The following is a 25840-nucleotide window of genomic DNA, read 5'->3' on the forward strand; positions in this document are numbered from 1 at the left end:
CACTACAAAACAAAAAGTTTAAAAATCAATAAAAGAGGGGTTTTTGACTGATGATAGCTCGCATACGGATAGTCTGCTCAGACAAGTTCTTGACGTCTTTTCCCTTAAATAAAAAAATATATATATGAAAAAAAACTACTTGGGAATATTAACTCAAAACAAGATCGTGCATATATGCATTAGTTTTGAGGAGTCCTGGTCTAGGACTATTATTGGAAACAGATTGCTTTAACCACTATGCCACACTCTCCCTTGGTGAGGGGCAAGGTTTCCTTGGGAAGGGTGGGTTTAGGGGCCCTGAATTTTTAATGGAGGATAGGGCTGGGTATGATTTGGCCAGTCGTGTTTCTGGCTTGGGGAAAGAAACTTATTTGGGGGGGGGGGGGCTAAATGGAGAGGGATTCTGAACACCACATTTACCCTCTCTTCTACTAAACCACGCTAGCGGTTTTTGCGCGGGGAGCTGCGCTGAATGGCCTGCACTGCTCCCGACGCTCATAGAGCTCCCATGAGCGTCGGGAGTAGCGCAGAGCATTCAGCGCGTCTTCCTGCGCTAATAACCGTTATCGCGGTTTAGTAAAAGGGGGAGTTCTTATGAGCGTCGGGAGCAGCGTGGCAGCCCGCGCTAAAACCGCAAGCGCGGTTTAATAAAAGAGACCCTAAATGTAGCAACCACGTTTTCTAGACTGCTGGTAGCGCAGCTGCATCTACCTCATAAGCTGTAAGTTTGGCTGCACTAATACCAGTGGGTCTGAACGGGGAGCCCCACATTAACCGCTTAATGCAGCTCCGTAAAAGGGCCCCAACTTGTACAAATATTTTTTTTTTTTTTTTGCAACGGAGGGAGCAAAAAGTAAACACATAGCAACAGCCCCGGCTGGCTCAAGAGTATTTGAAACTCGTATGGAGTGAAACAAAATGTGCTTACTTTTTAACAACTGTTGGTCATTTTAATTGCTTTGTGTTAACAGGGGGGAATGAGTTAAAATTAATTGTATCCCAAACTCTTGATTACATCGTTTCACTTTCCTTCTGAAAGAGAATATAGTCTGCCCTATTTCGGGATTTTGCCCGTTGAACCCACATCTTCTCTGACGTGCCTGTGCTACTGCTAGGCATGTTTGCAGTCAGGCTTTTCTCCCGCTTCCTGGAGAATGTCTCACCCCTCCCCCCAGCCTGCTTCTACGAGTCACGTGGGCCCCAGCATCACATGCCCGCCTGCATGCAGGAAGCGGAGAGAAACGCTTACAGAGGGAAGTGTTGCAGATGGAGTAGACTTGTTCTGGACCCTTGGGGGACTCTTGTAGCTGGACAGTAACCTTCTAGTCCCTGCCAAGTAAGTTACCGTCCTTACTCTGGGGTCAAGACCAGTAACTTGCACAAGAAGCCAAAGGTTTAGGTGAAAGTTTACAGATGATTCCTGTCATAGAAATTATGTTGACATAGATCACAGAAACTGGTGGGTGATCTTGACCTAGGATTACAGTAACAGAATCAGAACAGTGTGATATGATATTATCCTTAATGAAGCCTCAGACTCCAGAGTCTGTGCAGGTGAGTTCAAATTGAGTTACATTCAGCTTACATCCACCAGCATTATCCCACATTAACACATGTCTGTGAGTTCTTGCTGGGTGGGGAAATTCTATAACTGCGTGTGTGCAATTACAGGCATCCTATATGCATAATTTGCACTTATATGTGTAAGTGTACTATGTGCTCTTCTGTAGGGGATAGTGTTTAAGTGCAATAATTCATAATAAGGAGGGGGGCATAACAGAGGTGGGTTCTGAGTGTGTCACCAAATGACACATGCACAACTTGTGGAATAATATTAATTATGCATATTGCATGGCACATTTATTCCGACCATTGACAAATGGTCATGCATAGATTTCAGTTGACCTAAACAGCTTTATGCTAGTACAGTATTCTATTATGTCAGACGTGACCAGATGCCAATATAGAATTGTCACTCAGCATGCACCACTGTAGCCCTTAACATCAAGGCACCAAATTATACAATTGTTCCCTTAATAACTGGGCCCCATTGAGAATGGGGGTAGAGGGGTTTGTATTAATTAAACAGCACAGGTTAATACAAATTATTATATAATGCAGCTAGTAAATGAGTCTCTTAAGTTTGTACCTGAGGTAGTAGGACTTGTGGCTGCTTCTATAGATGGTGGGAGGGTGCTTGGGTATCCCAAGTGTAGCTAGTTGTTCAGTATTTTCCCAGACATTACAGAATTTCAGGCTAAACAAAAATAGAGCTCTCGCATAGGGGGCAAGGTGGCTTTTGTAACTGCACTAGAGTCTTTCCTTCCCTCCCCCCGCCTTTTCTTTGGTTCATATGACTTCCTGTACAGAATCTGGATCTCAAAGGCTCACGTTGATTGAAGCATTTGAATCCGCCTTGCTTGAAATTCATCATCTGAAAGCAAAGGGAGTCCTTTCCCAACTGGAACTCTTTCATGGAGAAGGGAGCCCTGCTCTTGGCCTGATGGACTGTGGTTGCTCCATCGCCAGGGCTAGAATCAGAGGGCATAATTTAACCCTTTGCAGTAAGTGGCATGTAAGTTTATTCTAGCCACAGGTTGACCTAACCCCAGATCTTCAATTCTTGGACATGTTCGAATCTCAGCACTGAATATCCAGTTCTGTCTGTTGACACAGAAGTTAACCGGCCAGTATTTAGATAGGTGTCAATTAACTTGGCAAATAAAGTTAGGACAGCCTTTTTGCTTTCTTAACTTTATGGTCTTACTTAGTGCCTTTTTCAAGTCATTCAAGAGGTACATAAGAATAGCCTTACTAGGTCAGACCAATGGTCCATTAAGCCCAGTAGCCCGTTCTCATGGTGGCTAATCCAGGTCACTAGTACCTGGCCAAAACCCAAGAAGTAGCAATATTCCATGCTATCGATACAGGGCATGCAGTGGCTTCCCCCATGTCTTTCTCAATAACAGACTATGGACTTTTCTTCCAGGAACTTGTCCAAACCTTTCTTAAAACGAGCTATGTTATCCGCTCTTACCACATCCTCTGGCAATGCGTTCCAGAGCTTAACTAACTTTGTCAAATGCCTTTGAAAATCCAGATACACAATACCAACCAGCTCATCTTTAGCCACATGTTTATTCACCTCTTCAAAGAAATACAGTAGATGAGGCAAGATTTTCCTCGATTAAATCCGTTTTGGCTTTTGTTTCATTAATCCATACCTATGTATATGCTTTGTAATTTTGTTCTTTATAATAGCCTCTACCATTTTACCCAGCACTGATTCAGGCTCACTGGTCTATAATTTCCTAGATCACCTCTGGAACCCTTTTTAAAAACTGGCATTACATTTACCACTTTTCAATCTTCCAGTGCCATGCTGAGTTTTAAAGATAAATTATATATTACTACCAGTGGCTCTGCAAGTTTGTTTTTTTAATTCTCTCAGTACTGTAGGATATATAACATCTGGCCCAGGAAATTTTCTACTGTTCAGTTTGTCAAATTGCACCTTTATCTCTTCTAGATTTACAAAGATTTGTTTTAGTTTCTCTGATTCATCAGCATTGAATAATATTTCTGGCACTGGTATCTTTCCCACATCTTCCTCTGTAAAGTTCGAAGGAAAGAATTCATTTAATCCCTCTGCTATGGCCTTATCTTCACTGAGTGCCCCTTTTACCCCGTGGTCATCTAGCGGTCCAGCAGATTCTTTTACAGGCTTCTTGCTTCTAATATACTTTTAAAAAAGTTTTTTTACTATGTGTTTTTGCCCCCAATACAATCTTCTTCTCAAGGTCTCCCTTTGTCTTCCTTATCTATACTTGGCATTGACTTGCCATTCAATGGTGTTGTAAAAGGGGGGGGGCGGTCCACCCCGGGTATGACCCCCCTCCTCCTCCTCTTCTCTGACTTGCACTTAGGAAGTGATGTCAAAGCGCGCCGACACCGACGTAGGCATGCTGCTCATGCTGGAGAAGTTAAAAAGGTATAGGGAAACAGAAGGGGGCACGCGCTGCGGGGGAGGGGCGCTACTGCCACGAGTGCCGCTCACCCTTACTATGCCACGGTTGCCACGCCTTATGTTGTTTCCTATTATTTCCAGTTGGATCCTTCTTCCATTTTCTGAAGGATTTTCTTTTAGCTGTAATAGCTTCCTTCGCCTCATTTACCTTATGTACTCGAATATAAACAGATTTTGGGGCCAAAAAAAAAAAGGACAAAAATGGGGGTCTTAGTTTATATTCGAGTCATCCCCAGAAGTGCACCCGACCCTCCACCCCTCCCAGACCCATTGCAGACTTCCCCCTGGCCTGCCTTAAGCCCTGGTAATCCAGCGGTTAGCCAGGACAGGAGCAACCCCTCCTATATCCTGTCCTGGCTGGCTCTGCACCAACCCACCTCCCTCCTGCACCTCATAAAAGCCTATCTTGCACACCCTGGTTATCCAGTGGTAAACCAGGGTAGGAGTGATCCTCCTACACTTCTGCCCCGTGCAGAGCTGAGGTTTCTATGAGAACTTGCGGCAGCCATTTTCTTTAGCAGCTCTGCATGGGGCAGGAGCATAGGAGGATCCCTCCTGCCCTAGTTCACACCTGGACCACCAGAGCTCAAGGCAGGTCCAAGGGAAGCCTGCAACAGGTCAGGCAGGAGGCACAGCATTGGCCAGGACAGGACATGGGAGGAGTTATTCCTGTCCAGGCTCACCGCTGGACAACCAGGGCTCAAGGCAGACCCAGGGAGAGGTGGTCCTAGCTCACCATTGTACCACCAATTCCTATACTTGAATATAAACCCTTGGTTTTTACTTGAGTCAATCTTTTACACCTTTTTTGGGAAGAAAAAAGGTTACCTCATTTGCTTGGATTAGTTTATATTTGAGTATACTGTATATAGAAACATAGAAACATAGAAAGATGACGGCAGATAAGGGCTACAGCCCATCAAGTCTGCCCACACCATCGACCCTCCCTTTTAAGTCTAATGTCCCATTTAAGTAGATTTGTAAGAATGCCATTCTACTGCCCCGCTCTTTCAAGTCTATACCCTAGTGATCCTATCCTTTGGCTGACCCTCGTAGGGATCCTACATAGGTATCCCATTTATTCTTAAAGTCTGGGACGCTGTGTGCCTCTATCACCTGCATTGGAAGCTTGTTCCAATGCTCAATCACTCTCTCCGTGAAGAAGTACTTCCTGGCATCTCCACGAAACTTCCCTCCCCTGAGTTTGAGCGGATGACCTCTTGTGGTCGAGGGTCCCTTCAGGAGAAAGATATCATCTTCCACCTCGACCCGTCCCGTGATGTATATGGTATTAACCGTGCTGGCTTCTATTTGGCCTGCCTTCCTCCTCTTTTAAGGCCTAAGGGCTCCTTTTAGAAAGGCGTGCTAGCGGTTTTAGCATGCGCTAAAATGCCGCACATGCTAGCCGCTACTGCCTCCTTTTAAGCAGGCGGTAATTTTTCAGCTAGCGCGCGCTAATCGTGTGCATGCGCTAAAAACGCTAGCACACCTTAGTAAAAGGAGTCCTAAATCTAAAATAGCTGCCCCTCTTGGCTTCTGAACCAGCTGTTCTGTGAATTGGACATATATTTTGAAGCATATTTTCAAATTAGTTTGTAAGACTAAATTACAAAGTTCCATAGTTAGTATGTAAATCTAATTGCTTTGAAAATTATTCCCTTTATTTAGGAAAATGATTTCCTTTATTCTGACCATTGACCTGGCACAAATGGTCATACATAGATTTAAGTTGACCTAAACAGCTTTATGCTAGTACAGTATTCTCTAGCATTTTCCTGACACAGCATTTGGGTAATTGAAATCGCCAATTATAGTATTGCCAAACTTGCTTTCTCTTCACTAATTTCTGTCAACATTTTAACGTCTGTTCATTCTGGCTTGGTGAATGATAGTACATAAGAACATAAGAACATAAGCAGTGCCTCTGCCGGGTCAGACCATAGGTCCATCCTGCCCAGCAGTCCGCTCCCGCGGCGGCCCAAACAGATCACGACCTGTCTGAATCATCTGAAGGGGCTCCCCTGCCACCTTGGCCTCCCAATTTGGTCCTGCCTTCCCATCGAAGTCCCAGCCCTCCGGTCCTGCACATGCACGACCTGGTTGGTTTATACTCATTACCTGACAAACTTTCTATACTTTTGTTACATCCCAGCTCCTCCCTCAGTATCCCATGATCCCTTTATCCCTCAGGAATCCGTCCAATCCCTGTTTGAATCCTTGGACCGTACCCTGCCTGATCACTTCCTCCGGTAGCGCATTCCAAGTGTCCACGACCCTCTGGGTGAAAAAGAACTTCCTTGCATTTGTTCTGAACCTATCTCCCTTCAGTTTCTCAGAATGCCCCCTTGTATTTGCTGTCCCCTTCAGTCTGAAGAATCTGTCCCTATCCACCCTCTCTATGCCCCTCATGATCTTGAAGGTCTCTATCATATCTCCCCTGAGCCTCCTTTTTTCCAGAGAGAAGAGCCCCAGCCTATCCAGCCTCTCGGCGTATGAGCAGTGTTCCAGCCCTTTTACCATTCTCGTTGCTCTCCTTTGGACTCTCTCAAGTACCGCCATGTCCTTCTTGAGGTGCGGCGACCAGTACTGAACGTAGTATTCCAGATGCGGACGCACCATCGCTCGATACAATGGCATGATGACTTCCCGTGTTCTGGTTGTTATGCCCTTTTTTATGATGCCCAGCATCCTGTTGGCTTTTTTCGAGGCTGCTGCGCACTGTGCAGATGGCTTCAGTGATGCATCCACCAGCACACCCAAGTCTCTCTCGAGTCTGCTGTCTCCCATCAATACCCCCCCCAATTTGTAGCTGAACAATGGGTTCTTTTTCCCTATATGCATGACCTTGCATTTGTCCACATTGAAGCGCATTTGCCATTTGTTTGCCCAGTCTTCCAGCTTGTCCAGGTCTCTTTGTAGGTCCTCACACTCCTCCCTGGTCCTAACTCTGCCGCACAGTTTGGTATCGTCTGCGAATTTTATAACCTCACACTTTGCCTCCTTTTCCAGGTCATTGATGAATATGTTAAAGAGTAACGGCCCCAGCACCGATCCCTGTGGCACACCGCTCGTGACTCCCCGCCAGTCAGAGTATTGACCCTTTACTCCAACCCTCTGCAGTCTACCCGACAACCAGTGCTTGATCCATCTGTGCACATCCCCTCCCACCCCGTGGTTCCAAAGCTTCTTAAGTAGCCTTTCATGTGGCACCTTGTCGAAAGCCTTCTGGAAATCGAGGTAAATGATGTCTATGGGTTCCCCTTTGTCCATGCGACTGCTTATTCCCTCAAAGAAGTACAGCAGGTTCGTTAAGCACGACCTCCCCTTACAGAATCCGTGCTGGCTTGTTCTCAGTAGGCCATTCCTCTCGATGTGCTCGCAAATGGCGTCCTTGATCATAGCTTCCACCATCTTCCCTATAATTGAAGTTAGGCTCACCGGCCTGTAGTTCCCGGGGTCACCCCTCGATCCCTTCTTGAAGATGGGTGTGACATTTGCCAATTTCCAGTCCTCTGGTACCTCACCCGTTTTCAAGGATAGGTTGCAAACATGTTGGATTGTGCCCGCTATTTCCTGTCTTAGTTCCTTCAGAACCCTTGGGTGGATCCCGTCTGGGCCCGGTGATTTGCCGCATTTTAACCTGTCTATCTGTTTGAGGACATCCTCCTTACTTACCTCTATGTGTTCTAATTTCTCAGCCTGTTCCCCACTCATGAGGTCCTCTGAGTCCGGTATATTAGAAGTGTCTTCGCTCGTGAAAACCGACGAGAAGAACGTGTTCAACCTCTCAGCTACCTCTTTATCCTCCTTAATCACTCCCTTCCTGTCCCCATCGTCCAACGGCCCCACCTCCTCTCTCGCTGGTCGCTTCCCCTTAATGTAACTGAAGAATGCCTTGAAGTTTTTCGCCTCCCTGGCCAGCCCCTCTTCGTATTTCCCTTTTGCTTTTTTAACCTCCCGGTGGCATTCCTTTTGGCATTTCCTGTGCGCCTGACGGTTTTCCTCTGTTGGGTCCTTTTTCCAACTCTGGAAAGATACTTTTTTGTCTTTTATCGCCCTCTTTACTTCTATTGACATCCAAACCGGGTCCTTTGATCGCTTGTTCTTGCAGCCTTTCCTGAAACTGGGGACGTACATTCTTTGCGCTTCCTGCAGGGTGTCCCTGAATAGGGTCCAGGCGCTTCCCACAGTCTCCATCCTAAAGATGTTTCTGAGCTTCCTCCCCACCATTTCCCTCATAGCAACATAGTTCCCTTTCTTGAAGTTCAGCGCAGTTGTTGCGGTCCTCCTAACTATGGGTGTCCCTCTTTCTAATGTGAATCTGATCGTGTTGTGATCACTGTTTCCTAGCGGTCCTCCCACTTCTACCCCTCTTGCAGGCCCCCCTAAACCGTTTAGGATGAGGTCAAGAGTAGTACCCCCTCGCGTCGGTTCTTTGACTAGTTGCTCCATGAAGCAGTCCTTCACAGCTTCTACAAATCCTGTCTCCCTCGTGCAGTTGGAGTGACCCGTACTCCAGTCTATCCCTGGGTAGTTGAAGTCCCCCATCACTGTTACACTTCCAGTCCTGCACTCCTGTTTCAATTCCGCTTCCAAGTCGTGTCCGACTCCCTCTGGTGTACCAGGTGGTCGATAGTAAAGCCCCAGTTTTATGCCCGCACCCTTGTTTCCCGGTAATTTGACCCATAGCGATTCCAGCTCCTCTGCCTTTGTTGCCATATCCATCCTGATCGAGTGGATAGAGTCCTTTATATATAGTGCTATGCCTCCCCCCTTTTTGTGGGTCCTGTCCCTCCTGTAGAGCTTGTACCCCGGCAGCGCTACATCCCATTGATTTTCCTCTGTCCACCAGGTTTCTACAATCCCAATTATATCCAGGTCCTCCTCTTTGGCCACGACTTCTAGTTCACCCATCTTGGCCGTGAGGCTTCTTGCATTTGCGTATAAGCCCCGCAGGTCCCGTCGTTTTTCTTCCACCTTTGTATTTACCTGGGCCACTTGCCCTTGGATTTCTGGCAATTTTCCCGCTCTCTGTGTTTCTGCTTTGCCCTCAGCCTTTACCCTCTTGGCTTCCTGCTTCCCCACATTCCTGCCACCCCACGTCTCCGCTTTTCCTCTGGGATTCCTAGCCCTACCGTCCCCCTCCTGGGCTATCATCCCTTGAGCCTCTGTTTGATCCCCTTCGCCCTGTGGTACCTCTATATTACCCTCGGCTTTCGCCCTCATGCCACCCAGCCCCGTGTCCCTGTGCCCCTTAGTCTTCTCCCAGCAAGCTCCCTTTACCTGTTGTTTCCCTCGCTGTCTGATTTTGAGATCTTCCGGTCCCTCTGTTTCCTCCCTGCAGTCAGCTCGTTCAGCATCTGTTCTGGATACTGTTTTCCGAAGCGTCAACATCAGATCAGCTGTCGGCTTTCCCCCTCTCCTCAGTTTAAAGCCCTCTCGATCTCCTTCCTCACATTGGCTGCCAGTAGTCTGGTTCCCGCTGTGCTCAGGTGCAGGCCGTCCCGCCGGTAGAGCTTGTTCTTTCTCCAGAAGGACGTCCAGTTCCTCACAAAGCGGAAGCCCTCCTCCTGGCACCATCTCCTCAACCATGCATTCACAGCTTGGATGTCTGACTGCCTCTTTGCATCTGCTCTCGGTACAGGCAGGATCTCCGAGAATGCTATCCTCCGTGTGCTCCGCTTCAGCTTTTGTCCCAGGACCCTGAACTGGTCAGTCAGTGCGTCCATGCTGAAGTTCCTCCGGCTCACATCGTTTGTTCCGACGTGGATTATTACCGCAGTCTCCTCTGTCTCTGCTCCGTCTAGGATCCTCTCAATCCTATCAGTGATGTCTCGTGTCTTGGCCCCTGGGAGACAAGTCACTAGCCGGTCCTCCCTTCCTCCAGCTACGTGACTGTCTACCTCTCTCAAGATCAAGTCTCCCACCACAATAGCAGACTTCCCTTTCCTCAGCCACCTCCTCTGTCTCAGGTCCGTGTCCTCGGTGTAGTGTGGTGTCTCTTCCTCGGGGTCCTGGTGAGTCGCGGTCTCCTCCTCTAGCGTGGTTCCTCCACTAGGTCCTTCCCCGGTGTCCCCTTGTAGATCCTGGGTCTCGTCTGCCGACATCCGTCTGTGCAGCTGCTGGTCCTGTTCCTCCACCTTCCTCCTATAGGCCTCCTCGATGAATCTCTCGAGGTCCCTCACCTGATCCACAATGGGGCCTGCTCCGTCTGTGTCTTCGGTTGACCAGCTCGTCTCCTCTGTGTTGCGCAGTCCCTCTAGTCCCTCCAGTTCCTGGACCCTGACCCTCAATCTTCCGACCTCCATCCTCAGGCTTTCCAGTTCCTGACACCGACTGCATATGTACTCCCGCCTTCCCAAGGGGAGGTAGTCGTACATATTACACTCTGTGCAGTATACCGGAAAGTACCTCTGGGATCCTGGGTCCTCCATTGCTCTCATGAAGTGCTGGTATGTTCCTGCTGTGGGTAAGAGAGAGAGAGAAGAGAGAAGAGAAAGTGAGTTACTTGGCGTTCCTGGCTCCCTCTCAAGGCTCCTACGCAAAGGCGATCTCGCTAAGGCGAGCGCCTTTGCCGCTCGCCTTCGCCGTGCGCCGAACGGCTGGGCGCCGTTGGCTCCCTTCTAATTAAAGGGGGAGCCCGGGCCCGATGCAACCTGTGACGCGGGTGGGGGTGGGCGGAGCTAACTCTCGCCTCGACCCCGGTCCAACAGCCTGCTCCGGCTGCTTCCTCCTGCCTTCCCTTCGCTCCTGCAAGGAAAAAAGAAAAGAAAAAACGCTGCCGAGGCTTGCCTCGTGCCCTGGCTCCCTTCTAATTAAAGGGGGAGCCCGGGCCCGATGCAACCTGTGACGCGGGTGGGGGTGGGCGGAGCTAACTCTCGCCTCGACCCCGGTCCAACAGCCTGCTCCGGCTGCTTCCTCCTGCCTTCCCTTCGCTCCTGCAAGGAAAAAAGAAAAGAAAAAAACGCTGCCGAGGCTTGCCTCGTGCCCTGGCTCCCTTCTAATTAAAGGGGGAGCCCGGGCCCGATGCAACCTGTGACGCGGGTGGGGGTGGGCGGAGCTAACTCTCGCCTCGACCCCGGTCCAACAGCCTGCTCCAGCTGCTTCCTCCTGCCTTCCCTTCGCTCCTGCAAGGAAAAAAGAAAAGAAAAAAACGCTGCCGAGGCTTGCCTCGTGCCCTGGCTCCCTTCTAATTAAAGGGGGAGCCCGGGCCCGATGCAACCTGTGACGCGGGTGGGGGTGGGCGGAGCTAACTCTCGCCTCGACCCCGGTCCAACAGCCTGCTCCGGCTGCTTCCTCCTGCCTTCCCTTCGCTCCTGCAAGGAAAAAAGAAAAGAAAAAAACGCTGCCGAGGCTTGCCTCGTGCCCTGGCTCCCTTCTAATTAAAGGGGGAGCCCGGGCCCGATGCAACCTGTGACGCGGGTGGGGGTGGGCGGAGCTAACTCTCGCCTCGACCCCGGTCCAACAGCCTGCTCCGGCTGCTTCCTCCTGCCTTCCCTTCGCTCCTGCAAGGAAAAAAGAAAAGAAAAAACGCTGCCGAGGCTTGCCTCGTGCCCTGGCTCCCTTCTAATTAAAGGGGGAGCCCGGGCCCGATGCAACCTGTGACGCGGGTGGGGGTGGGCGGAGCTAACTCTCGCCTCGACCCCGGTCCAACAGCCTGCTCCGGCTGCTTCCTCCTGCCTTCCCTTCGCTCCTGCAAGGAAAAAAGAAAAGAAAAAAACGCTGCCGAGGCTTGCCTCGTGCCCTGGCTCCCTTCTAATTAAAGGGGGAGCCCGGGCCCGATGCAACCTGTGACGCGGGTGGGGGTGGGCGGAGCTAACTCTCGCCTCGACCCCGGTCCAACAGCCTGCTCCGGCTGCTTCCTCCTGCCTTCCCTTCGCTCCTGCAAGGAAAAAAGAAAAGAAAAAACGCTGCCGAGGCTTGCCTCGTGCCCTGGCTCCCTTCTAATTAAAGGGGGAGCCCGGGCCCGATGCAACCTGTGACGCGGGTGGGGGTGGGCGGAGCTAACTCTCGCCTCGACCCCGGTCCAACAGCCTGCTCCGGCTGCTTCCTCCTGCCTTCCCTTCGCTCCTGCAAGGAAAAAAGAAAAGAAAAAAACGCTGCCGAGGCTTGCCTCGTGCCCTGGCTCCCTTCTAATTAAAGGGGGAGCCCGGGCCCGATGCAACCTGTGACGCGGGTGGGGGTGGGCGGAGCTAACTCTCGCCTCGACCCCGGTCCAACAGCCTGCTCCGGCTGCTTCCTCCTGCCTTCCCTTCGCTCCTGCAAGGAAAAAAGAAAAGAAAAAACGCTGCCGAGGCTTGCCTCGTGCCCTGGCTCCCTTCTAATTAAAGGGGGAGCCCGGGCCCGATGCAACCTGTGACGCGGGTGGGGGTGGGCGGAGCTAACTCTCGCCTCGACCCCGGTCCAACAGCCTGCTCCGGCTGCTTCCTCCTGCCTTCCCTTCGCTCCTGCAAGGAAAAAAGAAAAGAAAAAAACGCTGCCGAGGCTTGCCTTGTGCCCTGGCTCCCTTCTAATTAAAGGGGGAGCCCGGGCCCGATGCAACCTGTGACGCGGGTGGGGGTGGGCGGAGCTAACTCTCGCCTCGACCCCGGTCCAACAGCCTGCTCCGGCTGCTTCCTCCTGCCTTCCCTTCGCTCCTGCAAGGAAAAAAGAAAAGAAAAAACGCTGCCGAGGCTTGCCTCGTGCCCTGGCTCCCTTCTAATTAAAGGGGGAGCCCGGGCCCGATGCAACCTGTGACGCGGGTGGGGGTGGGCGGAGCTAACTCTCGCCTCGACCCCGGTCCAACAGCCTGCTCCGGCTGCTTCCTCCTGCCTTCCCTTCGCTCCTGCAAGGAAAAAAGAAAAGAAAAAAACGCTGCCGAGGCTTGCCTCGTGCCCTGGCTCCCTTCTAATTAAAGGGGGAGCCCGGGCCCGATGCAACCTGTGACGCGGGTGGGGGTGGGCGGAGCTAACTCTCGCCTCGACCCCGGTCCAACAGCCTGCTCCGGCTGCTTCCTCCTGCCTTCCCTTCGCTCCTGCAAGGAAAAAAGAAAAGAAAAAAACGCTGCCGAGGCTTGCCTCGTGCCCTGGCTCCCTTCTAATTAAAGGGGGAGCCCGGGCCCGATGCAACCTGTGACGCGGGTGGGGGTGGGCGGAGCTAACTCTCGCCTCGACCCCGGTCCAACAGCCTGCTCCGGCTGCTTCCTCCTGCCTTCCCTTCGCTCCTGCACAAATACAAGATCCTCTTTATGCAAAATCCTTGGGACTAGGCATATTTCGGTTTTTGGAATGGTAATGTTAAGTCCAAAAAAGACAGACCATAAGACCATAAAATTGCCATCATATTCTTCAGTCAGCTGTTGTACAGGTACACCATGATCAAGCCTTTGAATACCTCAACTTTTTTTTTTTTTGCTAGTGACAGAGATAAACACCTTTTTTTCTGTTTTCACTGACACCCTGAGTGGAATCTGCTGCTCTCTTGTCATTTTTCCAGACTTCTGACTTGAATTGTGCAGAAAACAGGAGAAACACACACACCTGCGTTGGTTTCAGTATGTGTCACGTTAGGAAAATTGACTACTTGTGGTTCGTATTTTCAGAATTTCAGACAAAGGATCTTGTACCTGTCTAACATTGCTGTGTCTTGCTGAATTTGTATTCTGGTAGTACCAACCCCTCTAATATGACCCAGTTAATCATTGTGATTCAATTTGTACCCTGTTAATATAATGTACCATTAGTTATCCTCCTTTCATCAGTTTTATGAGATGTCTATTAAGTCTACCTCTTCTTTTAGGGCTCCTTTTACGAAGCCGCAGTACCCTTGATTTTTTGGAAAAACTGTCCTTGGAAACAAAAGTAATTATTCATCAAAGCCATGCTTGCTAATGCTAAAATAAAATGATTTGGAACCCGTCTGTGTGTATCTCTCCCTTTAAGTGTTCTTTCTATGATACCTAACGCTGATAATTGGGGATTATTGGGATACTTTGACTCAATATCCATAGTGACCAGAATAATATCAGAGAGAACCCCTTCATATTGTTCAATAATATTAATCATATACAATGAATCTCTAATATATGATTTAATACGTGGAACAAAAGGTCTAAGGAAAAAATCCACAAATTTTGATAATGGTTCTAAAATTGAGCCATTTCCCGAAATAATCGGACGACCAGGTGGATTTGTATGTGATTTATGTATCTTAGGGAGTACATAAATGGTGGGAATGGTAGGATGACTAACAGTTAAAAATAGACTTTCTTTCATGGTAATATACCCTGCTCCCTTTGCTATTGAAATCAAGGAATCGATTTCTGCTTTAAGCTGTACGGTAGGGTCTTCAGTCAATTGAACATAATAAGTTCGATCCAACACCTGTCTCTCTATTTCTGCAACATAAAATGACCAGTCCATAATAACGATCCCACCCCCTTTATCCGACAGTTTAATTACTATATCCATATTATCTCTTAAATCTTTAATTGCAGAAAATTCACTCTTAGAAAGATTATAAAACAATTTCTTTTTATGATCTCTTTCTAAGATTGCAATATCGTGTAATAAAAACTTTTGAAAAGCTCCAATAAGTGGATCGATAGGACCCGGGGTCAAAACTGACAAATCCGCTGGAGATGGACTATTTGAAAAAAAATGTAAAATTTGAAGCTTAAATAAGTCTATTTTGGTTTGTAGTGAATCATTTGAAGCAGATGGAACAAAGAATAAACCTTTACGTAAAACGCTCTCTTGGGTCTTAGTTAAATGAAAACCTGAAATGTTTAAAATGGAGATCTCTTCTGTCTGGTCTACATTTAATAACTCACACTTCCTCTGCTTCTTCCTCTTCCCCTTCCTCTTCCTCTGCTGGGATAAAAAGACCTGCCTTGGTACTGGTAAGGAAACGGATTTCTGCCTTGCTGATGAAATGGTAGATACCCTCTCATCTGTCTTGCTTGATATTTCATTGGAGACCCGAGTGAGTGGAAATTCGATATCCCTTTCACTGGCCACAGTTTCTCTAAAAAATCTACTGTATGTGAATCTTGATTATTCGAGGAAGGTACAGTGGGACTTTTCAGAGGAGAGACAAACGGATCACCTGAGTCACTCCTGACTCTTTTCCTCATATGTGAACCAGAGGCAGATGGCCTATTTATGGTGGTACCATTAGGTGACTGAACAATAGGTATAGGGGCAGCTTGTTTTGTTAATCTGCTACTATAACCTCCTTGGCTTACATGATCGTGGTGATCTTGATGCCTAACAGGGGATAACCTCCTTCTCTTCTGAAATTCCTTAGGTTTACTCCAAGGATAAATACTGCCTTTTCTGTAATCCTCTAAATCACGTTGCATTTTCACATTTTTTGTCTTTTTAATTCCCATCTTAAAAGAATCTAATTTCTTAACTACTCCATCCATAATGCAATCAAAATTTTCATCTATCTCCTTCAAATGATTGCACTTCTCTTCTTTCTTAACTTTTAATATGTCATTCTTCTTTGCCGTTTCAATAATTGAAATCATAAGATCCAATGCACATTTATTTAAAATAGCACACCAATCATGTAGAAAGGCCTCATCATCTAAAAAGAGACAAGGTTCTTTCATAATCCTCAACCCCCTGGGCATACGTTTCACTCTACAATATTGTAAAATGGTAGCATAATGTAACTCATTTTGAATCACATTTTTCAATCAATAAAATCAGTCCATTTGTCAAATATGGTCTCCATATATGACGTGTTCACCTCCGGCTCAGGAATTTCTTGTAGAAGCCTATGTAGGCGGGCCTCTGTATAACTGAGCACATTATCCCAAGGAGCAAAAGACATGGTGACCCCCAACAAAAAAGTGGCAAAACAAAACAGGGGAAACAAGACCACAAACTCAGCACAAAAACAAAGTGGAATTGTCCCAATCAGAATGGTGAGCACCAAAAAAGTGTCCTTCAACTCATCTGATAAATACAAATGCCTTTATTCATTCAAAGTCTCATATGTACATCCAATGACTCAACGACCCGACGTGTCGTCAGAAGGCACAGATGAAACATAGGGAGGAACTATTGAATCGGGTATTGATTAAACCCAAACCAGAGCTAGTGTGCACGCTCAGATTCTCTCATCTTTCTTATGATATACAAAGTATTATTAAGAAGAATTGGCTCATATTACAAACTCATGAGTGTTTTGAGAAAATTACACCAGTAATAGCATTTTCTAGAAACAGAAATCTTAGGGATATGTTGGTGTCCTCTACTCTCCCTGAATTAACATCTAATAATATCGATTGTGTTGGGCAAATACCTTGTGGGCATTGCTCAATATGCAAACATAGTATGACCATTGAGAGCTGTGAACATCCTGTCACTGAAACTAAGGTTAAATTGAGAGGATATAGTGATTGTCAAACTTCTCAGGTTATTTATGCAATTATATGTCCATGCCAAAAGTGGTACATTGGCAAAACTAAACGTATGATTAAGACTAGGATGATTGAACCTAGGAGTTGCATCAGTAGAAATGTTCAGTCTGCACCAATTGTGAAACATTGGTATGAAAAGATCCATTGTATTGATGATTTAAGATTTTTTGTATTGAAAATGATTAAGACTAAGTGGAGAGGAGGAGACTCATAATTTTACTTATGAGAGAGGAACAATGTTTTATTTATAATTATAATACAGTCAGTCCATATGGTTTAAACATGGAACTAGACTTGAGACTGTTTATATAAGGTTGTTTTGACTAATGTTTTATTTTTTTATCATGTAGCACAATTGGTGGCATTTGTTTTATTTATATTTTAGATGCGGAGCGTTTTTAATATTTGTTTAGTATTTTGGGTACAGGTTATTAGGTCTTTGGTGGGGTATATAATGCCATAGTGGTAGCACAATTGTTTTTTCAATGGCCTTTGTGGTTCATCTAGTGATCGTCATGCGTTCATGCTCATTATACATTGTGACTTAATCACATACATACGTTTTTGTCCATCAATATGTTTATGTCGGCCATTTTGACAGTGACGGCACTACGTCTTTGTCTGCCCTGTATTTATACCCCGTGACGATCTTCCTTTCCTGTTTTCACCAGTAGCACGTCCGTAGTGATTGTTCTCATTTCTCATCTCTTATACGTAAGTTTTTTTGGGTTTACTGTGCTGGCACTATTGCATTTTGGTGGTTTTTGCATTATTTAGTTTTTCACATTTGTTTGGTTCACTTTTTCGGCCCCACAGTTTTCTTCTCTCTTGCTTTCTGGTTTGTCATTGTTGTCTGGTGGTTATGTGTACACACGGTCACACCCCTCCTTTTTGACGTTCAAGTTTTTACCTCCTTCTTACATTCTTTTTTTTCTTAGTTTTGAGGTTTTTTTTCTTTTTTGAATGCCTATCCATGCTTGTTCTTATTACGTGATTTGGGTTGTGTGTTTTTGTCCTGATGGTTTTTTGTTTTTTTAGTTCAGCAGCCGTGTTTACAGGGTGTGTGCATTTTTGTACAGTTTTTAAACACACTAGTTGAAGACTCACTAGGTATGCATTATACCCATTATTTTTATGAAATTTATTTGTGATGCCTGTCGAGCTTATATGTTTGTGTTCTCCTATAGATTTGCATATATATTCTTCCTCTGCCTTGTATATATATAAGGCACTGCTTGATAGTAAGGATAAATTCATAATTTTATTCATATACCTCTTTTCTACATTTTTTAGCTGTCTTTTACCTTATTCCTGTTTAGTTTTACGTTATTGTATGCTTTTAAAGTTTTATAAAAGGTTAATATGAAGTTTGCATATTTATTAAGATGTAATGGATATCTATTTCAGTGTTCTCCCTAGCGCCCCGCCCGGCTAGATTAGGTGAGCGCCTGGCTGTCATCTTGGCTGCAAATTCGCCTCCGCCTGACTTTTTTTTTTTTTTTTTAAGCGCCAGAAAAAGGGTTTTCAGCTTTACTTATTTAAACAATTTTCCTACTGCTGGTCGATTTTTACAGTCGCAGTTGGAGGCAGGGGCTGCAGGCTCATTATGACCCAGTGCACAAACAGGAAGAACCCCAACGTCGTGTTTACTTTTGTTCTGCAGCTTATCGCACAAGACAGACATTGGTTCTCCTCATCTCCTGCACAAAGCGAAACCAATCAGAAAGAGGAGAGGCGGAAGCTCGCAGCTGCGTGCTTCAGTAACTGCTGCTGGCTAACGGAGGGAGAAGGTACTTAAGAGAAATGAAGTAGGTCTGAGAAATAGATTCGCTACAGGCTAAGGCGGGAGATAGGGCAGGGAGGAAAGCTTACAACTTGGTGTTTTTGCTTGCTTCGGGCCTTCCTCGCTGCCGGGTCCTGCCTACTTTCTGATTCCGTGAAGGCAGGACCCGGCAGCGAGGAAGGCCCGAAGCAAGGAAGAGCTCCAAGTTGTAAGCTTACCTCCATCGCTGACCTATCTCCTGCCTTAGCCTGTAGCGAATCTGCCGACCGGGGGGGGGGGGAGAAGTGATGGGGGGAGAGAAATGCTGTTACTGCTGCACCCAATTAGGGGGAAGAGAAATGCTGCTGCTGCACCCAATGGGGGGGGGGAGGAAGACCAGGGAAAGGAGAGGAGAGGAAAGAGATGCCAAGACCATAGGAGGGTATGGGGGGGAGAAGGAGACAGATGCCAGACCAGGGGAAAGGAAGGAAGGAGGGAGAGAAAGGAAGGAGTGGAGATGCAAGATAATGGAGGGGGTGGGGTAGAGGAGAGAGATGCCAGGGCATGGGGGAGGGGAGGGAAGGGAAGGGAAACTAAGGAGACAAATGCTAGACCAGAGGGAAAGGAAAGAAAGGTGCCAGAGCAAGGAAGCAGAGGGAGATATAGGAGAGGAGAGAGATTCCAGGGCATGAGGGGAGGGATGGGAAGAGAAATGCTGCAGCAGCACCCAATTGGGGGGGGGGAGAGGAAGAGAAGTGCTGCTGCACCCAATTGGGGAGAGAGAGGAGAGAAGGAAGACCAGGGAAGGGAGAGGAGAGGAAAGAGATGCCAAGACCATAGGAGGGAGGGAAAGGAAAGGAGCTACCAGACCATGGAGGGGGAGATATGTCAGGGCATATGGGGGAGGGGGAGGAGACAGATGCAAGACCAGGTGAGAGAAAGGAAGGAGAAGAGATGCCAGATAATGGAGTGGAAGGGGGAGATGGAAGGAGAGGATAGAGATGCCAGGGCATGGGGGGAGAGAAGGGGATAGAGGTGCCAGAGCATAGGGGAAGTGGTGGAGACAAAAAAAATGGAGAGGGGGTGAAGCTGAAATGGAGAAAAAGGGCACAGGAGTACAAAGGCACAGAGTACAAAGGGCACAGAGAACAAAGGAGAGAAAGGGCAAAGGATATACAGTTTTTTTGAAGGGACATAGAAAGAGGGAAGATGCCATATGGAACAGAGAGAGGGCGGACACAGGATGGAAAGGGCAGAGAGGGTGGACAGTGGATGCAAGGGAGAGAGAGAGAGGGCAGAGGCTGGGTGGAAGGGGCAAAGAGAGAGGACAGATGTTGCATGGAAGGGAGCGAGGACAAACGCTGAATAGAAAGAAGAGAGTGAAGAGAAGATGATTAAAGCAGAAACGACAAAAGGTGGAAAAAAAAATTTGTTGTTGCTTTACGTAGAATCAAGTAGTATTGTAGCTGTATTGATTAAAGTTTATCAATAGGAAATGGAAATAAGGCAGTTTTTTGGGGACTAAACCCCTTTCCTCAGGTCAGGACAGGATACCATAACAGCAGTATACTGTACTGTCTTGAAGAAAGATTTGGCCTCTGAAAGCTAATTACTACTAATTGAAAAATGGATTAGTCCAATAAAATGGTATTTTCTTATTTCTCTCTTCCCTGTTTTATTTATATTTGTTAATTTGTAAAGTGGCGATTGTTATGTAGCAGTTTTTTCAAATTTACATCTACTGTCTTTATATTTTGCACAGTATTAGGGTATGTGACACTGTTTCTGTGGTGTTGCATTGTATGCAGAGTCTGGTTTCTTGGAATTTCAGTTTAACTTTTGTCTACATATTTCTATTTTTAGTTTGTGATTATTCCATATTGGGCGAGGGTGTATCTCTGTGTTGTGTGTATGAAAAGGACATGACTTTCTGTTAGCAATGACTGTACAGGATCAATTGACTGTGCAGGATCTGGCTTGTTTAGTTTTACAATGCATGTGTTGGTGTTCTAGTGCTCACTGCAGTGTTTAAGATGCTGCCTTTTCCTAGGTACACTCTTGTTGTGTAACTCATGGATTATTACTAAAAATAACTTTTTTTTATATAGAGGAGGGGGTTATTAAAAAATGATCAGCACTGGCTGTCATATATACTAGGTACACCACTGGATTTAATGACCCTATGCTAACTTTACTGTTGATGTAGGTGTTGTCCCCCCCCTACACACACACTATAATAAGAACATAAGAACATAAGCAGTGCCTCTGCCGGGTCAGACCAGAGGTCCATCCCGCCCAGCAGTCTGCCCCCGCGGCGGCCCAACAGGTCATGACCTGCCTTAATCACCAGAAGGGGCCCCCTTGCCCCCTAGGTTTCTCATCGAAGTCCTATCTTCCCATCAATGTCCTAACTCTCCGGCCTTGCACCTGCACGACCTGGTGAGCTGTCTATACTTATGCAACACCCCAGCACCTCCCTCAGTACCCCACGATCCCCTTTTCCCTCAGGAATCTGTCCAATCCCTGTTTGAATCCCTGTACTGTACTCTGCCGGATCACTTCCTCCGGGAGCGCATTCCATTTGTCCACGACCCTTTGGGTGAAGAAAAACTTCCTTGCATTTGATTTGAACATATCTACCTTCAGTTTCTCTGAGTGCCCCCTCGTACCTGTCGTCCCTTTTAGTCTGAAGAACCTGTCCCTGTCCACCCTCTCTATGCCCCTAAGTATTTTGAAGGTCCCCCCTGAGCCTCCTCTTTTCCAGAGAGAAGAGCCCCAGTTTATCCAGCCTCTCAGCATATGGGCAGTTTTCCAGCCCTCTTACCAGTTTCGTTGCCCTCCTTTGGACTCTCTCAAGAACTGCCATGTCCTTCTTGAGGTGCGGCGACCAATATTGAACGCAGTATTCCAGATGTGGGCGCACCATCGTTCGATACAGCGGCATGATGACTTCCCGCGTCCTGGTTGATATGCCCCTCTTGATGATGCCCAGCATCCTGTTGGCTTTCTTCGAGGCTGCTGCACACTGTGCGGATGGTTTCATGGATGGATCCACTAGCACACCCAAGTCTCTCTCAAGTCCGGTGTCTTCCAGCAATCTCCCCCCCATTTTATACTCGAACAACGGGTTCTTTTTCCCTATGTGCATGACCTTGCATTTATCTACGTTAAAGCGCATTTGCCATTTGTTTGCCCAGTCCTCCAGCTTATCGAGGTCCCTTTGCAGTTCCTCACACTCCTCCCTGGTCCTAACTCTGGCGCAGAGCTTGGTATCGTCTGCAAATTTTATAACCTCACACTTTGCCTCCGTTTCCAGGTCATTGATAAATATGTTGAAGAGTAGCGGCCCCAGCACCGATCCCTGCGGCACACCGCTCGTGACTCCCCGCCAGTCAGAATATTGGCCCTTTACTCCGACCCTCTGTAGTCTACCTGACAGCCAGTGCTTGATCCATCTGTGTACATCCCCGCCCACCCTGTGGTTCCACAGCTTCCTAAGCAGCCTTTCATGTGGCACCTTGTCAAAGGCCTTTTGAAAATCGAGGTAAATGATGTCTATGGGTTCCCCTTTGTCCCTTTGAATTAAATTAAAGCTGTATTAACATCAAACAGCTTTCAAATGACATTATAAGCAAATAAAAATAAAATATTTTTAATACATTGTTAATTATTACCTGCATTTTTACCTAAACTGTTTTGCCTAGCTTTCATTTTGATTTTTATCTGCAACTTTTTTATTTTTCTGTAGTGCGATCACACAGGTTTCCTTCAAGACTCAGTAACACCTCTCCATAAATGTACAGCTACAAAATGGGGGGGGAACATTGCTGGGGGAGAGTAATCTTGAAAAAGACTTGGGTGTGCTAGTGGATACAACCATGAAATCATCAGCGCAATGTGCAGCGGCCTCGAAGAAAGCTAACAGAATGCTGGGCATCATTAAGAAGGGAATTACAACCAGGACGAAGGAAGTTATCATGCCACTGTATCGTGCAATGGTGCGCCCGCATCTAGAGTACTGCGTCCAGTATTGGTCGCCGTACCTCAAGAAAGACATGGCGATGCTTGAGAAGGTCCAGAAAAGAGCTACGAAAATGATAAATGGTATGGAGGACTGTTCATACGCTGACAGGCTGGACAAGCTGGGGCTCTTCTCCCTGGAAAAGAGGAGGCTTAGGGGGGACATGATAGAAACTTTCAAGATCATGAAGGGCATGGAGAAGGTAGACAAGGATAGATTATTCAAACTACGGGGAACCACAGGCACAAGAGGGCACTCAGAGAAACTGGAAGAGGAGAAGTTTAGAATAAATGCCAGGAGGTTCTTCTTCACACAGAGGGTTGTGGACACATGGAATGCGCTCCCGGAGGAAGTGGTCGGGCAGAGTACGCTACGGGGATTCAAAGAGGGATTGGATGGATTCCTGAAGGATAGGAGGATTGAGGGATACAGATAAGGGTAGATAAGAGTATGGAAAGAGTATAGATAAAAACAAGGGGGCTATAGGGCTAAATCAAGATAACATGACAGGTCATGGACCTGATGGGCCGCCGCGGGTGCGGACTACTGGGCGCGATGGACCTCTGGTCTGACCCAACGGAGGCAAATTCTTATGTTCTTATGTGGAAGAGGTTTGGAAGTGGGGATCGCATCTTTTTCATATCTTCAGTGAGACCTCAGGAAGGAACCTAGTGATCAAAATATTATTAGAGGTGCTGTAGAGACGTTTCTTGTATGACTGGATGAGCTATATTTATCTTTTTTTTGTTGTTGTTTAAATTCATGCAGAAATAAATGGCTAGATTGAACCTAATGATTTCATTAATGTATTTCCTTTTTTAAACCTCTATACCATTTGAAAGAGGACGAATATCTAATTATTCACTTCTAGAATTGGATACTTCTTAAATTTAGTAAAAATATTCTGGCACAAGTATCAAACCTTAAAAAAAGGAAGTCATAGTGAGCACTGGAAAATAATAATTAATAAAAATAGTACACATTTAGGGCTCCTTTTATAAAGTGCACACATTGGATTAGCGTATGCTATCTGAAAAACTACCGCCTGCTTAAGAGGAGGCGGTAGCGGCTACATGCATGGCAATTTAGCGCACGCTATTCCGCGCATTAAGGCGCTAATGCATCTTTGTAAAAGGAGCCCTTAATTTTCCCCACCAACAAATTTCCCCGTCTCGCCCACCCCACCCAGCTACTTTTTCATGCTACCCGGCTGGAAAAAATTTCTGGGTTGAACACTGTATTTCTATATAGTTATTGTGATGGTGTATGATATATTAAGTATTAATGCATTTGCTATCTTTGATCAATTTGGATGTGGTCTATCTAGATTCATGAATATCTATTTCTATATATTTATTGAGATGGTGTATGATATATTAAGTATCAATGCATTTGCTACCTTTGATTAACTTGTATGTTGTCCATCTAGATTTATTATATGTACATATTTTAGCTGTATTTTTATGTATTTATGATTATTCTTTGCTGTTTTTATATATATATTGTTTTATGCATATATTCATTGTCATTAATTTGTTTATATCTTTTATAATATTTTCATATATATTTTGGATGTTTTTAATTCATTTGTATCCATGTATGTATTTGTAGACTCCTGAGGCAGGCCGGTTAGGCCGAAACATGTGCATGTCGGGTCGTTGAGTCATTGGATGTACATATGAGACTTTGAATGAATAAAGGCATTTGTATTTATCAGATGAGCTGAAGGACACTTTTTTGGTGCTCACCATTCTGATTGGGATAATTCCACTCTGTTTTTGTGATCAGGGAGAGAGTTCCATAAATGAGGTCTAAAAGAGCTGAAGGCACTTGAGCATGTAATATTGAGCCATAGTTAAGAAGAGGAACATCATGAATATGTTGGAGCATATCGAATGAGAGGAGAGGACAAATACGCTGCAAGAGGAAGATGACCTTTAATTACTAATGTCAGTATTCTTCATTCAAAGTGTGCTTAAACTCTGAAATTCGTTGCCGGAGAATGTGGTGAATGCAGTTAGCTTAGCAGGGTTTAAAAAAAAGGTTCAGATAATTTCCTAAAAGTCCCTAAGCAGCCTTGTGCACCGCTCTGCCACTACAGAAGGGAAGAGGAGGCAGCTGCGTTAGCCGACCAGGCAGGCAGCCTTGCGTGCTGCTCTGCCACTAGAGGGGTAGCCATGTCCAGCGAGGGAGGACACCAACATTAAAAAAAGGTATCCGTTTTGGGGGGGGGGGGGGGTTGGGTATTCGCTCCATAAGACGCACCCTTATTTCAGTGTTCTCCCCAGAAATTTTTTCCAGCCGGGTGGCACGAAAAAGTAGCTGGGTGGGGTGAGGCAGGACGGAGAAATTTGGTGGTGGAGAAAATTAAATGTGCACTATTTTTATTAGTTAATTATTATTAATTATTTTCCAACGCTCAGTATGACTTCCTTTTTTTCAGGTTTGACACTTAGGGCTCCTTTTACGAAGCCGCGTTAGCGGCTTTATCGCACGCTAACCCCCGCGCTAGCCGAAAACTACCACCTGCTCAAGAGGAGGCAGTAGCGGCTAGCGCAGCCGGCTAATTAGTGCGCACTGTTATGCGTGTTAAACCGCTAACGCGGCTTCATAAAAGGAGCCCTTAGGCAGTGTTCCAGTAGCATTTAAGCCACCCTTGAAAAAAAGTAATTCAGATCCTCTTATTCCGAAAAACTACTGGTCAGTATCAAACCTTCCATTTCTTTCACAGCTACCATACTTGAGAGAGTAGTATTTAACCAACTTCAAACTCACGTTGAATCAGTTAATGCTTTGCATCCTGCGATAGCAATTCTGCCACAGCAAACACACTGAAGCCCATAGAAATTGAATGGACTTTGGCATATCTGCCATGGGAGAATCACTACTGTAGCTTTGTAAAAGGGGCCCTTACTGCGTGAACTCCATAGTCACCTGGACCAGTGTTTCTCAACTTTTTCAAGTCAAGTACCCCCTAAGTCTAACAAATACCAACCAAGTACCCCAGCCCAAGCTCCACCCCTTACCCCACCGCCATTTATAATAGTACTAATTGTAATGCAATTTCTTCCATTCATTTTTCATGTACACACAATATCTTAATTCATAATAACAATAAAATAAAAAAACACAAAGCACACTATGAAGAGAAAATGTTAATTATCATTTATATTTGTTTTTCAAAGAGGTCAAGGCAGATGACTAAAATATGCAATGTCACCTCAGTACCAACTATAGAAAAATAGCCAAATATAGCGCAGAATATAGACAGCAGATTATAAATTCTCAAAACAGACATATTTTGATCACTATATTGAAAATAAAATAATTTTTCCTACCTTTTTGCCCGACTAAAATATGCTAGGGAGAACACTGAATTAGAAAGAAAGAAACACAGAAACATGAAGGTAGATAAAGGCCAAGTGACCCATCTAGTCTGCTCATCCACAGCATCCACTATCTCAGTGTCTCTCAAACTTTGTTTAGCTCAGGCACACTAAACGGAGAAAATGGTTTTCACAGCACATTATAATTTAAAATGATAAATTTGCAAAACCAACAAAAAAATAAATTTGAGATTTTTGGGTGGGAGTGGAGGGTTTCCAAGATGGTGCCAGG

At 46.1% G+C, this 25840-nt stretch overlaps 1 protein-coding gene across 3 annotated transcripts in view; it reads left to right on the plus strand.

Moving 5' to 3' along the window:
* Positions 1–1183: 1183 nt before the first annotated feature.
* The window catches only part of HPS1 (HPS1 biogenesis of lysosomal organelles complex 3 subunit 1), a 108325-nt gene continuing 83668 nt past the window's right edge, over positions 1184–25840 (plus strand). Inside the window, exons 1-2 of one of the 3 annotated variants that reach the window (XM_033942549.1) lie at positions 1184–1336; positions 24011–24171. The gene's annotated coding sequence lies outside the window, so the exon portion shown is untranslated. The remainder of the gene's footprint in view (positions 1337–24010; positions 24172–25840) is intronic. The other 2 variants (XM_033942548.1, XM_033942554.1) reach the window with 2 other exon arrangements.

The sequence above is a fragment of the Geotrypetes seraphini genome, chromosome 4 (assembly GCF_902459505.1).
Source record: "Geotrypetes seraphini chromosome 4, aGeoSer1.1, whole genome shotgun sequence".
NCBI lineage: Eukaryota > Metazoa > Chordata > Amphibia > Gymnophiona > Dermophiidae > Geotrypetes > Geotrypetes seraphini.